Source organism: Epinephelus fuscoguttatus, linkage group LG6 (assembly GCF_011397635.1).
Source record: "Epinephelus fuscoguttatus linkage group LG6, E.fuscoguttatus.final_Chr_v1".
NCBI classification, from domain to species: domain Eukaryota; kingdom Metazoa; phylum Chordata; class Actinopteri; order Perciformes; family Serranidae; genus Epinephelus; species Epinephelus fuscoguttatus.
In genome coordinates, this window is record NC_064757.1 from 35,763,163 (window position 1) to 35,775,283 (window position 12,121).

A 12,121-nucleotide genomic window follows, 5' to 3' on the forward strand; every position below is an offset into this window, starting at 1 on the left:
CTTTCAGACCTAGAGTTGTCTTGCTTTGGTCCAGATCAGGGACTAATTTGGTTGCAAAGTTGCACAATTGTCTAGAGTCAGTTCGTGTTCTCATGGCAGCATTTACAAGCAGACCAGATAAAATGCCTTGCGCGAGAAAGCTTCTCTTGATTGGTCAGAATTTCCAGGAAGTAAACCAAACGTTGAAGAAGAGTACACTTGCAAGATAAATGTGACACTTTCTGATGTCACAATGGAGGGACAACTACGCAGGTTGATTTTAGCGCTGCTCATCGTGGACTATATTGCTGTCATTGTTTATTTTAGTCAAACCATACAGTTTGAAAACGAGGCGCGGCTCCAACTAGAAAACAATGTTTTGATGCATTGGATGTGCTGAATGTGCATATTAAGGCAGTACAGGAGGAGGTGCACATTTATAATCCTCCAGGACTGTAACATGCTCATGTTTAACCCAAACAATGTAACACCAGTTGGTTTGGATCGACGTCAGAACACGTTCTCAACACAAACAAATCACACCAGACTTTGTTTGTAAGTGGACCGAGACCACCTCTTCAAGAAGGTCTTGGTCCGATTGTTTTGGTGCGAACCTGAGTGCGATTGCTGTGTTCACACCTGCCCAAATGAACTGCACTTAGTGGGAAAACAAACTTGAGTTCCACTGAACCGAAACAAACAGGGCAGGTGTGAAAGCACCCTTAGATTCAGATCAATTTCATGACTGAATATTAGATTCAGCTATTAAATCAAAATTACATATGTCCCAAATAAATTTGGATCGTTTACTGTATGGCCAAGTAGTTCTGATCTACGTTGTTTCAAAGTTACAACTCAGCTTGTCTATTCCATACATATTATGCATATGCCAATACAATTCCATTGGTCTGATTAATAAAAACAATTAGCATTGCACTGCTTTGCATCTATGTAATATAACTGAAAGATATTAGTAGGTACACTGAATCCCTAACCCATGCAAGCTGCAGTAATAAGTCCCAAAGCCTGAAAGCATTGTAAACTGAATTATTATTTAAGCTAGTATTATATCTGTTGGTTTTTGTACTGTTCAAAAACAGGTGCAAGTGCACTGTGAGTCTAGTGAGTAAGGTGCTCCAAGGTCCAGTCAAAAGCATGTCTAAAAATATCCATTTCAGCAGAGGTGGATGGATAAAAATATAATTCAGGTTGATACCTCTCTGGAGCTTGTAAATGATCAAAGCCTGTCTGCTGGTCAAAGGTGTAAAGAAGCAAAGCTGAAGGAATCTGTGTTGTAAAAAGGTCATTATTTGGCAGTTCAGGCTGTTTACTTGAAAAGTTTTTGACAAAACAGGGAACGTCATCAACCCATTTACGCCTTTCTAAAGAGGACTAATGGAGTGTCCATTAAACCCAGGAAGTAGTGGGTCACAAGAGAGGACCTGTACCATTTCAGTAATTAATCAGAAACCTTTTGCGATCTCAACAACAGAGCACAGTCGATTATTACATTCCCCAGGAGCCAACAAAAAGTCAGCTGTAAGATTCCATTACAGTCCAATGGCCTTTAATGGTATTTGACAAAAGATTTATGAGCATGATGTTTATTAAGCTGTAAATTTTTAGTTATGTTACCATAAAAGTATAGGTGCTTTAAAAACAGTCAGTTTAAGGAAGACAATTATTAACGGAAGTTTGTCATTCACCAAAGGTTTTTGTCTGTAGGTGACCTTGAGTTGAAAATAATTTCTGAGGTTTTAGTTCTCAATGATATTGCATGAACAGTTTCACATTTTTAAAAGATAGATTCACTTCAGGTTTCAATTGATTTAATTTTGCTTTAGACCTGCATGTCCATGTAAGAGAGAAACAAAATTGGCATTTTTTAAACTGTCTCTTTACAGCAAAGTTCAGCTGCACTGAAGGATATGCAATAGATTGATGCACAGTATGCAGCCAAGCAACACTTCACTTATTTTCTACTTATTTGATTGATTAAAGTTACTGTACAAGAGACTGTTATACCGATGTGATTCCCTAGGTGTCAAGTGCCTCTTTAGAAACTTGGTTTAGGGTGGAATACAGCAATTTGGAAATGATTAGTCTGCTTATCAACGGATACTGTACATGACAAGAACAAGATCAACCCCTCTGCTGTGATCGCACTGTCCATTTAGTGCCTATTTGACAACACAATGAGCAATAAAGATGCTATCTGGCTGCAAAGAGCTTTAGCAGTGTAGAGGCTAAGATAAACAGTGGTTTACTTGGCTTCCATTAGCTTGCAACTGATACACTCAACACACTGACTCTGTTCTGTCCTCTGTTTATTCATCATGCACAAAATAAATTAAAGATTGCCAATATTCACACAGTTAACATCACAATGTCCTTCACATCCTACTCCAGTTATGAAAAAATGCAAATAGCAAAGAAGCAAATAGACTCTCACCTCTCTGCAGCAGATCTGGACTCACAAGCATGAGCTGAGTTACACAGACAACAAGTGCAAAATGACCAGCACTTTGAAAGTATGCCTTCATTACACTCACTGAGAACTGCCTCAAGGACTGACTGATGGAAAGTGGGAGGGCCTCACACACAAACACCATCGCTGCAGCAATTTCAAGGGCAAATGGGATTTGTAGTTTTCAATCCATTTACCTGCGTCGGGAAGCATGCCAACACTCCCTCATATACTACAGTTCCCATACTGTTCCTCACATGCCACAGACGCAGCTCAGGTTCTCCCCTCCAAAAATACGACTAGTCAGGTTCCAGTAACTTAACACCTGGTTAAGAGGGAAAACTAACAACAGCATTCCTATCACATACAACAAAACAACAACATCCTGCCCTGTAGCTTATTTTTTCTTCTCATATATGCACAAAATAACCAACGCCTACTGAACAACCTCACAGAAAATAAACTGTTTCTGACCGTCTGGCAAGTGTTCCTTAAAACCTTATAATAGAACACCTCACACATTGTTCCGGTCAACAGCTAAAAGCTCTATTCTAAATCGGTCGGCAGGTATATTAGAACTGCAGGTAACCATAGCAACAGTACCTCTTCTACGTTAACAACTACAGTGACTCTCACTTTTGAAAATGACCTAACCAGGTGTTAAAACGACTACAAGCAACCTTGACAAAAATAATGGAAGGACAGAAAAGTAATTGTAAAAATATGGATCATGATTTAAAGGAGAGTTTTGCCTCTGGCCATGGTGTAAGTGATGTGATATATAATGGAGTTGGTAGATGGCATCATCCATTATTTTTGTATTTCAGAAAACCTCATCATGTTTTATTGCTGACTTACAGCACCTTGAATCTGAAGCAAAATATATGACAGTCTCAACCAGAATTTTACCTTATAAAACTTTTTCAAGTTCATATTTTGTGGGTTTGGACAACACAGCGATATACATGCTGAGACAATAAAACTCAACCTGTTTCTATCTATGGGTGTATTAGATCTTAGAGCTGTTTTGCAGCTAAACTGCACTGGATTTTCTATATAATTTTAGAACAACATTTATATTCCTTTAAGTTGTCAGGTGTTTAATTCACTGCATGTGCTGCAAACATATTCCCTGATTTGTCATTTTGTGTTCATTTTGCATCTTAGTGCTCTCAATTACACACAAATTGCAACGTGATTTCATTCCTACTTGTCATATTTTGACACTTGGGCAGAAGCCCCTGTCATTATAATAACAATGCTGGGGGCAGCCTTTTGCATTGTAACTTGACGCAGAAGGGGCAAAAAAAGGAAAAGATTGTGGTCGAAGTTAAGTACAGTTCAGACCGTTTTAGAACACTGAGTATTTGGCATATTTATTATGAATACAGTCCATCAGATGCTCATTTTGTTTCTGTTTTTCACCGTTTCATCACTACTACAAATGCAGCTGTAGCCAGTATTTCACTATCAAGGGGTGATAGCGAAAAAAAAAATCCTAAGCCTGAAAATGGGTTATCAAACCCCAGCTTTTTTTTGCACCAGCTCCCAAAAGGCTTTCTGTCTATGCCTATCTCTTCTACCCACACCTAATGCCATTTATTTTTGAGTCCCCCCAAAGACCCACCCCTGCTCTACTTCTGATTGGCTAGTAGCCTAACTTTGGTCTGGTTGGGAGTTGGACTGCAACGATTCATTGACTAATCAGTGACTAATCAACTATTAAGATAATCTGTGACCATTTTAGTAGTCGACTAATCGGTTTGAGTCATTTTTCATAGAAAAGTACTATAAAAGTACCCCAAAATACTCTTACTGCAGCTTTGTACATTCAAATATTGGCAGCTTTACACACTCTCCCATGACGGTGAACTAAAATCCTTTGGCGCGAATACGAAACAAGACATTAGATGACATAATTTTGGGGTTTGGGAGAGACAGACCGTCATTTTTCAACATTTTAACACATTTTACGATAAAATGTATGCGAAAGCCATAGGTTGAGAGTGAGAGGTCTTCTACCAGAGCCCGTCTACTGTCTGCGACGCACGCATGTATCCCACATCAACTCTTTTTTTTTTCTCCTTGCCGATCGCTGCACAGCAGAAATCCGGCACGGTGCCTGACTATCACTATCCTCATTCATGTTTTAAGAAGCTACAAATTCTATTCAGCCACAAAATAAGTCTGAAAAGCTGCAAATCACAACAGAAGTACAAAGAGCTGTTGCACAGAGATGATACACCATCTCATCTAGTTGCATTGGTGTGATCCAGCAAGTTTTTAGAACATTACAGAACAGCGCATTGCAAGAAGTTGCCTATTTCAACTTGTCTCATCACAAATCTTTGGTCTAACCTGGGCATTAGTCATCTGACTCGACTCACGTGACTCAAGACTTAAAGTTGACTTTTAGTTTCACACGTAACACAAACAACAGTCTCTTGGTTAAAGTCCTGTGCTTACTGAACTCATTCACCTCAAAGCGAACTTTGGCGGCATTTAAACTACATCTGTGCCCTGAACGTCTAATAATGATGCAGGTGGATTGACACTGAAGTTGTTTGAAAGCCTGGTGCTTCTCATACATATGCTAAAAGGGGCTCCGGCTGTCATTAAAGTGATGCCGGGTACACTGCCCAAGCGGCATATTTTGACACCATGGGAGTGAGACCAGACTGATAAATTGAGAATGTTATTTATTTGTTACTCCTCTGCATTGAACAGATCCTCATTTTTCCTGGTTTCCTAAGAAAATCAATCACACAAATATCACTATAACTTGATAGAAATGGTGCTCATCATATTCCATCCACCCCCTTGTTGACGCTCTAAGCATGTTGCCGGTTACTGGTGGAGTTAGTGTCCACAAGTGACTCAGAAACATTATGAACTCAATAATAACAGTGTTCTAGGGAGCTCTATAACAAGCATATAATCCAATCAGGGTGCCGTCTTCCCTTTCCTTGCAAGCAGCTCCGACTATGAAGGTCTGTGCTGGTGCTACTCTGCACTCTGCACAGCCCAGGTTGTGAGCTTTTTCTGGAGCACGGCTCATACTAAGCTCAGCTGACATCCTGACTGTGTGAGCTCTTCAGTTTGACAGCTTCGCTTGAATTATCCCACATTCTCAGTCTTGGCCTAATTGGTTCTCTGTTAACTAATGCTCTCAAGAAGCAGGACGAGGCGAGTGAGACAATGGGTGCGATTGAGGATTTGGACAATGCATGTGCACAAGTGCTACATACATACACACTTGTACATATTACTTGTACATATTAGCATCTCAGTGCTACAGAGACTTAATCAAAAGGCCACTTGCATGCTTTAAGATGTTCCCTCTTCATATCTAAGGTATTCTTTAAAGGTTCATGTTGTTAAGGGGCATGCAAAGCAACCAGAGCACTCATTATTTTCCAGTTTCAAGTCTCAAATCAACTGCTGAGAGGTTTCATCCTCATGAACAATAATGATGGACAACATGTAATTTACCCCAAGGACCACATTAAAACCCCTCATTAAACCTTCGGTATTCAAATCCAAATGAAAGCATAATTGTTCCGTGAAAGCAGGGCGCTATAAATAAGCAGAAAGACAAAAGGGCGGAGGACACACACTAAAGCAGCCAATAAATCGCGAGATGCTGTACAATCATTTACAACCACAGTGTAATTGGGCTGCGTTGAATTTGAAAAGACTGTGAAGAGCTAATTAGCTGAAAAAACTGATTGATAAAAAAAAAAAAATGTGGACAAACATGTTCTTTTAATGGCAGACATATTCCTCTGTGTCCTTGTGAGAAGTACTAATGATAAAGCTGCTAATGAAAAACATGGTGTATTAAGGAAGCAACCACAGTAAGGCCTACATCCGACTACAAAGAGAATAAAATAATTGAGATTGTAAACAAACAGTGGACAAGAGGTTTGCAAAATAACATCCTTTTAGTCAATTCTGGAGAGCTTCTTCTCTTTTATTACTGTCTTTTATTAAACAGTTTACAGGTCCATTACCTTTTAGCTATTTCCCAACTGACTACTGCTGACTTAAAATATATATATAATAATTTAGCTGTGGCAGATTAATGAAGATCTATTATCCGAGGACCTGAAATTTGAATTAAGTCCTAACAGGATGTTCACAGATACTTTTTCACCCTTAAGGGCTTTTTATACTGCATTCTCTTAGCCCAGAGCTATCCTTAGTCAAGGGCTAGCTCAGCCCCTTTTCAGAGCTATACAACTCACACTGCACTTCTACTAGCCCTGGGTTAAATGTAGGTTAGAACACAAATCTGATGTTAACATTCTAGATTTCTATTGTTTACTGAGCTCTGTTTCCCACTGGCAACTTTTAGCCCTGGGTAAAGTCGGGGTTAGACAGCTTGGAATGTGTCAGGATTGTGCTGGAATGCTTTCTTAGCCCCAGGCTAAGAACTTCCTTAGCCTAGGGCTAGCAGCAGTGCGAAAAGCCTTTTGAATGCCTCTAAATTACTGTATAAGATGCTTAAAACACTGCACCAACTGAAGAGGATATGTGCATCAAAGTGTCTGCAGTGGGATAACAAAAAGGTTTGTAGGAATAGAGGAGAAGTGAGCCTAAAAAAAAATAAGATCTGCCTTTGCTGCTCAGAAGAATTCATAAATAACTGAGTCAAAGGTTTTTTATACAATCTGTCTGGAAGCTAAACTGATTATGGAGGGAAATGTATTCAAAATTATATTTGAGTTATCAAAAGTGAAGTTTCAGTGGACTCCAGTTACGGTTCCCATATCTTCACAGTTCAACGGCTATTTTTATTGTCAATACTAATGGAGAAAAAAATATTAGTAACAGACCGATTCATCAGGCCGATCAATGCTATTTTGAGATGATCGGCACCGGCTGGTACCTGCACTCACAACGCTGATGTCAAAAATGCTGATGACACCCAAATCTTTAAGTCCTTTAAGCCAGATAGATATTTTAATGGAGTGCTTCACTGCTATTAAGAACCGGATGAAGTAATAATCTTTGGCCTTGATCACGAACAAGGAAATTACAACCCTTTATTGATCCTCTGGCAACTAATATCAAATCTACAGTGAGAAATTTAGGCATCACTTTTGATTCTCAGTTGAACGCCCCCGCTTTTGTTTTGTTTTGTTTCAAATAGTGCTGTTATTTCTCCGTAAGCAATCGGACACAATACAGACAATAACAGCATTAGATGAATGTTCCTCTAAGGTCAGATTTGTTGTATTTTATCAGAATAAAACGACTGCAACATGGTAACAAAATTTTACATTGACCATCAGCTGCACTGCTCCCTAAATATCAGCATCAACCATTGAAAAACCCATATCAGTCGACCACTAAAAAATGTTATAGATGTAATTTACCAGTAACTGATATTCTGACACGCAGAGAAATCACAGAGAGTCTTCTTCATTCTTCCTAAAAACCCACACAAAGCCATTCCTCTGTTTGATCTACTGGCTCACTGTCTACGGCAAATTTTCATGAACCCATTTTAGCTTGGCTTCATATCCTGCAGAGGACCTTTGTTGCATGATATCTCCCTCTGTGTCCCAGATTTTCCTATTTAACTCTCAACGAAAAGAAAAAAAATGCATGAAATATAAAAAGGAATAAATGAACTCATCAATCCGTCGAAGCATCAGTCAAACAGCGGACGGCATGAATGGCAAATATCAAAGTCTACCGTGCAGCTTTGATACTGAGGAGGTGCTGCTGACTGTATGAGACTTAATGAAAAACAGAAGATGTAACCAGATTTATAGTTTGATAAAAAGCAGAAGTGCTTCAGACTGACAGACATGTAAGCTCTGTAGAAAACTCAGTGATGCTGAAACGTCAGCAAATGGTATAAAAGTCTATGCTGCATATCAGTCAATCAAAAGCCCTGCTTTTTTTTTTTTATCAGAGCTGCTACTCTCTTGGCCTACATTCAGTGAAAAACTCAATCTCCCTGTGTAATATGCTGGTTTGATGAGAATATGACTAACAGCTCCCACTTGAGCTCTAAATTTCAGTCTCGTTGCACACCAACAGGCCGAACCAAATGCCCATTTCCCAGACAGATTTTTCATGGAGAGACAATGTGGTGGCGAGGATGGATGGAGCCAAAATAAATCTGCGTGAGTTTTTCTGTTTTGACCACATCCTGTGTTTAAAAGATGGTCGATCCCTCTGTTCTTGAAGATCCTCCAAGTTCCATTTAGCGTCTTTACTGCCCACAGTAATTAGATGTCAATACTGGATAGAAAATACTGCGCACACAAACATCTCGGGTGTGCCCAGGTGCTGTACATTATGCAGAAATAGATAAAGACTTTATAAACTGTGTCGTACAAACGGCCAGTTTATTGATTCTCTCACTCCTCTTTCCGCATCCTCTCATTCTCCAGCCAGCTGGACACAAATCCCACGCCGATCACATTTCACAACCCGTAAAGCTCTCTGATTCCTGACAACATCCTGTCAGCCTGCAGGAGTCACACAGGGGTGCTGTGTGGAGATAAAATAAGAAGTTTTGGCATTTCTGAAAGAGTAGCGTGACATGAGGGCGACTCAAGGCAAACATTTGTCCACTCATTTTGGATGTAGAAACTTAGTGCAAAGAGTGGCAACCTATACTAAATGGTTGTCAGTGGTCCAAGTCTGGTTGCCCAGGGCAACTGGCCAACTGATGCATTAGGTTTTACAGCCTCAGCTATTTGCAGACACCGCCTATTAGATCCCCATACATACATACATACAGTCTGGCGTTGCTCTATAGTAACTCGTCAGTACTGTTCAGCTTCTCAAAACTGATTGGCAGACAATCTCTTCTTCTCTCAGCCTCTTCAGAGTAGCTGTCAGCTGACTCACTGTCTTTTGTAAGACTAAGACTTTGATGGCTCTGACAGATCTGCAATCAGCACCACAACCACCTACTGTACACCAGCAACACCACCAGCTTCATCATCTCCACCATTGTCGACAGCACGTATCATCGCTTATGCTCATTATTGCTATGTGTCACTGCTGTCTTTGCCAGCTTCATCATCATCATCACTTTCATTAATGTCAGTATCATCCCAGTACGCTGTTTTCATAATCACTGGCTAAATTGTGGCGAGTTTTCGATAGCAGTGATGACCACTTGGCCCCTGTCTTCATCGACACTGTGATCACGTCAATCATTGGAGTTATTGGTAGAATTGAGTTTTATCTGCTCTATTATCCCGGTGCTCACCATATCTATTCCACACATCCATTTATACTTTACATCCTGCTAGCTGACAGCGAAATTCTTCACATTTTCCATTTTGAAATTCAATACTTTCCTGGAATCAAATTTCCGGACTTCTCTGTAGATTTTTCTGATCATATTTGACACCTGAGTAGAAATGGCTAGACGTTTTTTATGTGAATAAAAAGCATTAAAATCCAACAGTTTACATGGACTTTGACTTACTATGCTATTATGTTCCAAAATAATTCTATCTAGGCACTGAAGCTCACACAAGTCAGTTAACCCAGACAAGTTAAGCTCTGCCCAAGGAGGAAGTTAACTAACAAGTGCTACCAATACTTGTATTATTTTCTCTAATTTTATTGCAAAAATAATATTTTTTTATTAGTTCCCCATATTTTTTAGTCTCCTTTATAAATAAGAACCAAAAATGACTTGAAAAATGTAAAATAATTTCATTTTCCCGGCGTCTGTGCAGCCTTGTCTACGATATTAAACTCAGCTAGAAAGATTTACCTACGCAAAGAAGACAGTCTATTCACTTTTCTGATAACCACATCACTTATTAACTCATAAATGTTCTGACAAGTTTAATATTTGGTTATTTGTGATGCAATTTAAACATATTGTCGCATTTTCTTTCAAGCAAGTTTGGTCGCAGATGTCCATTGCAGTTAAAAGGCACTTGTGGCAGAGTTTTTTTTTTGCAGGCTGTGACATACAGGCGTAGAAGCAGCTCTGCGTTCTTTCACATGCCTCGCTTTCGATGACATCAAGCTTGCTCTGACCCGCACTCGCTCACAAAGTGGTAACCATTTTGGCCGCGCTGGCTGTCTGCACCAAACCCCATAAAACACTCTCTCCTTGTATGACTAATTCAATTTTAGAAATTCTGATTTCACAATGTAGAATTAGATTGTCTTCTTTCCATACTTACACAGCCCTGGAAATTCCTAAAATCAAATCCCATACTTTTCCATACTGTGTAGGAACCCTGTGAATCTAAAGCTCAAATGCACACTCATCATTAGCGCTGACATATACATCAAAGTCAGCAGTCAAGTACAGGAAACTCAACTTCATCTTAACTGTAGCCATCATTTTCTGCATCCTTAGCTGAACCACTGAAGTATTCACAAGATCGCTCCCAGCTATGCTGTCATGTTGAACTTTTTTCATCATAATTGAAAAACGTCAGAAAGTTTATAACTATGAATCAAATTTAAGAGGTGCCATCTTTGCATACTTAAGGTTCAATGTGGGTGAAGCCTTCCTCTCACTATCAGAGCTGTACTCCTCACATGTAGTGGCAAAAGTGCTTTAAACTAGATCTCTAACATCACCACAATGTACATCCTAAAGGAGGTTATTATAAAAAAAAATGAAGATAAATAGAGAGATGGTCCTTAATTAGAGTCATCATAAGGATCTTAAGTATCCCTGACCTATCTTTGGCCAATGTTCTCCGAGTATGGGATAACACTGCCACCTCTGCAACACATCACGACATCCTTCTGGGTCTGTCATCCAAAATATAGCAGTTTAGCTGGAGACATTTTACCCCAGGGGCGCATGTATTAGTTTACTGGAGGACTGTGTGGCTTCAGCTGTTGGACAAACACAGAAAAGTGCTCACTGCTCAGGTATTTGTGGTGGACTTGCAGCCCTGGAAATTTCTCCGTGAGTCTCTGTTATTGACTGGAAATTATAGTGACAAGACAAAGTGGGTATTTTATTAATATTTAAAAAGAGACATCTCAAAGTAGAGTTTGATGTGATAATCTCTGATAATATGCCAGATTATTTAACTGCATTCTTGCATTTCTGACAGCACTGACATTCTGGATGGAATAAATGATCCCATGATGCCACTGTTGTTGCTTTTGTCATCTGATCCATTACACAATAAATGCTGCTGCAAACGTTCCATGTTTAAGTGAACACATCCCAAATTTCTGATCACAAACATGCCCTGAAATATCAGTGCCCTTGAATAAATATTGACAAGAAAGACTGTGTGCAGTAACGCTGTAAATACTGAGAGTGAGAACACACTGCACCACCAGCATATTGGCTGTGCAGTGGTCTCTGAATCACTGCCAAAAAAGCACAATCTTCCCATTTCGGCCAAACCAACCTCATAACCGGCAGATAAGAGTGCCGATCTGAGGTTTAATGGCGGCATTTCTGCAGATCTCAAGTTCTTTTATTTCTCTGACATTTAGTCTCCCTCAGTGGTTACGGGTTCAGCCCATCTCACCACAACCTAATTTGTCTACCAAATGGTAGGAGAGTGTCCTGAAGGTGGAAGTCTGCATCCACTGAGTGGTGCAGACATGTGCTGAAACAAATGGTCTTTCTATGTAAATATGAGGGCATGTAAACATAATCTCCTGTGGTCTGCATTTTTATTTCATCTTTCAGCTGGCTGCATC

The 12,121-nt window shown here is 39.6% G+C and overlaps 1 protein-coding gene across 14 annotated transcripts in view; it reads right to left on the reverse strand.

The window, feature by feature from the left end:
* The window catches only part of kcnt1b (potassium sodium-activated channel subfamily T member 1b), a 125,362-nt gene that overhangs the window by 73,105 nt on the left and 40,136 nt on the right, over positions 1 to 12,121 (reverse strand). The window lies entirely within an intron of this gene.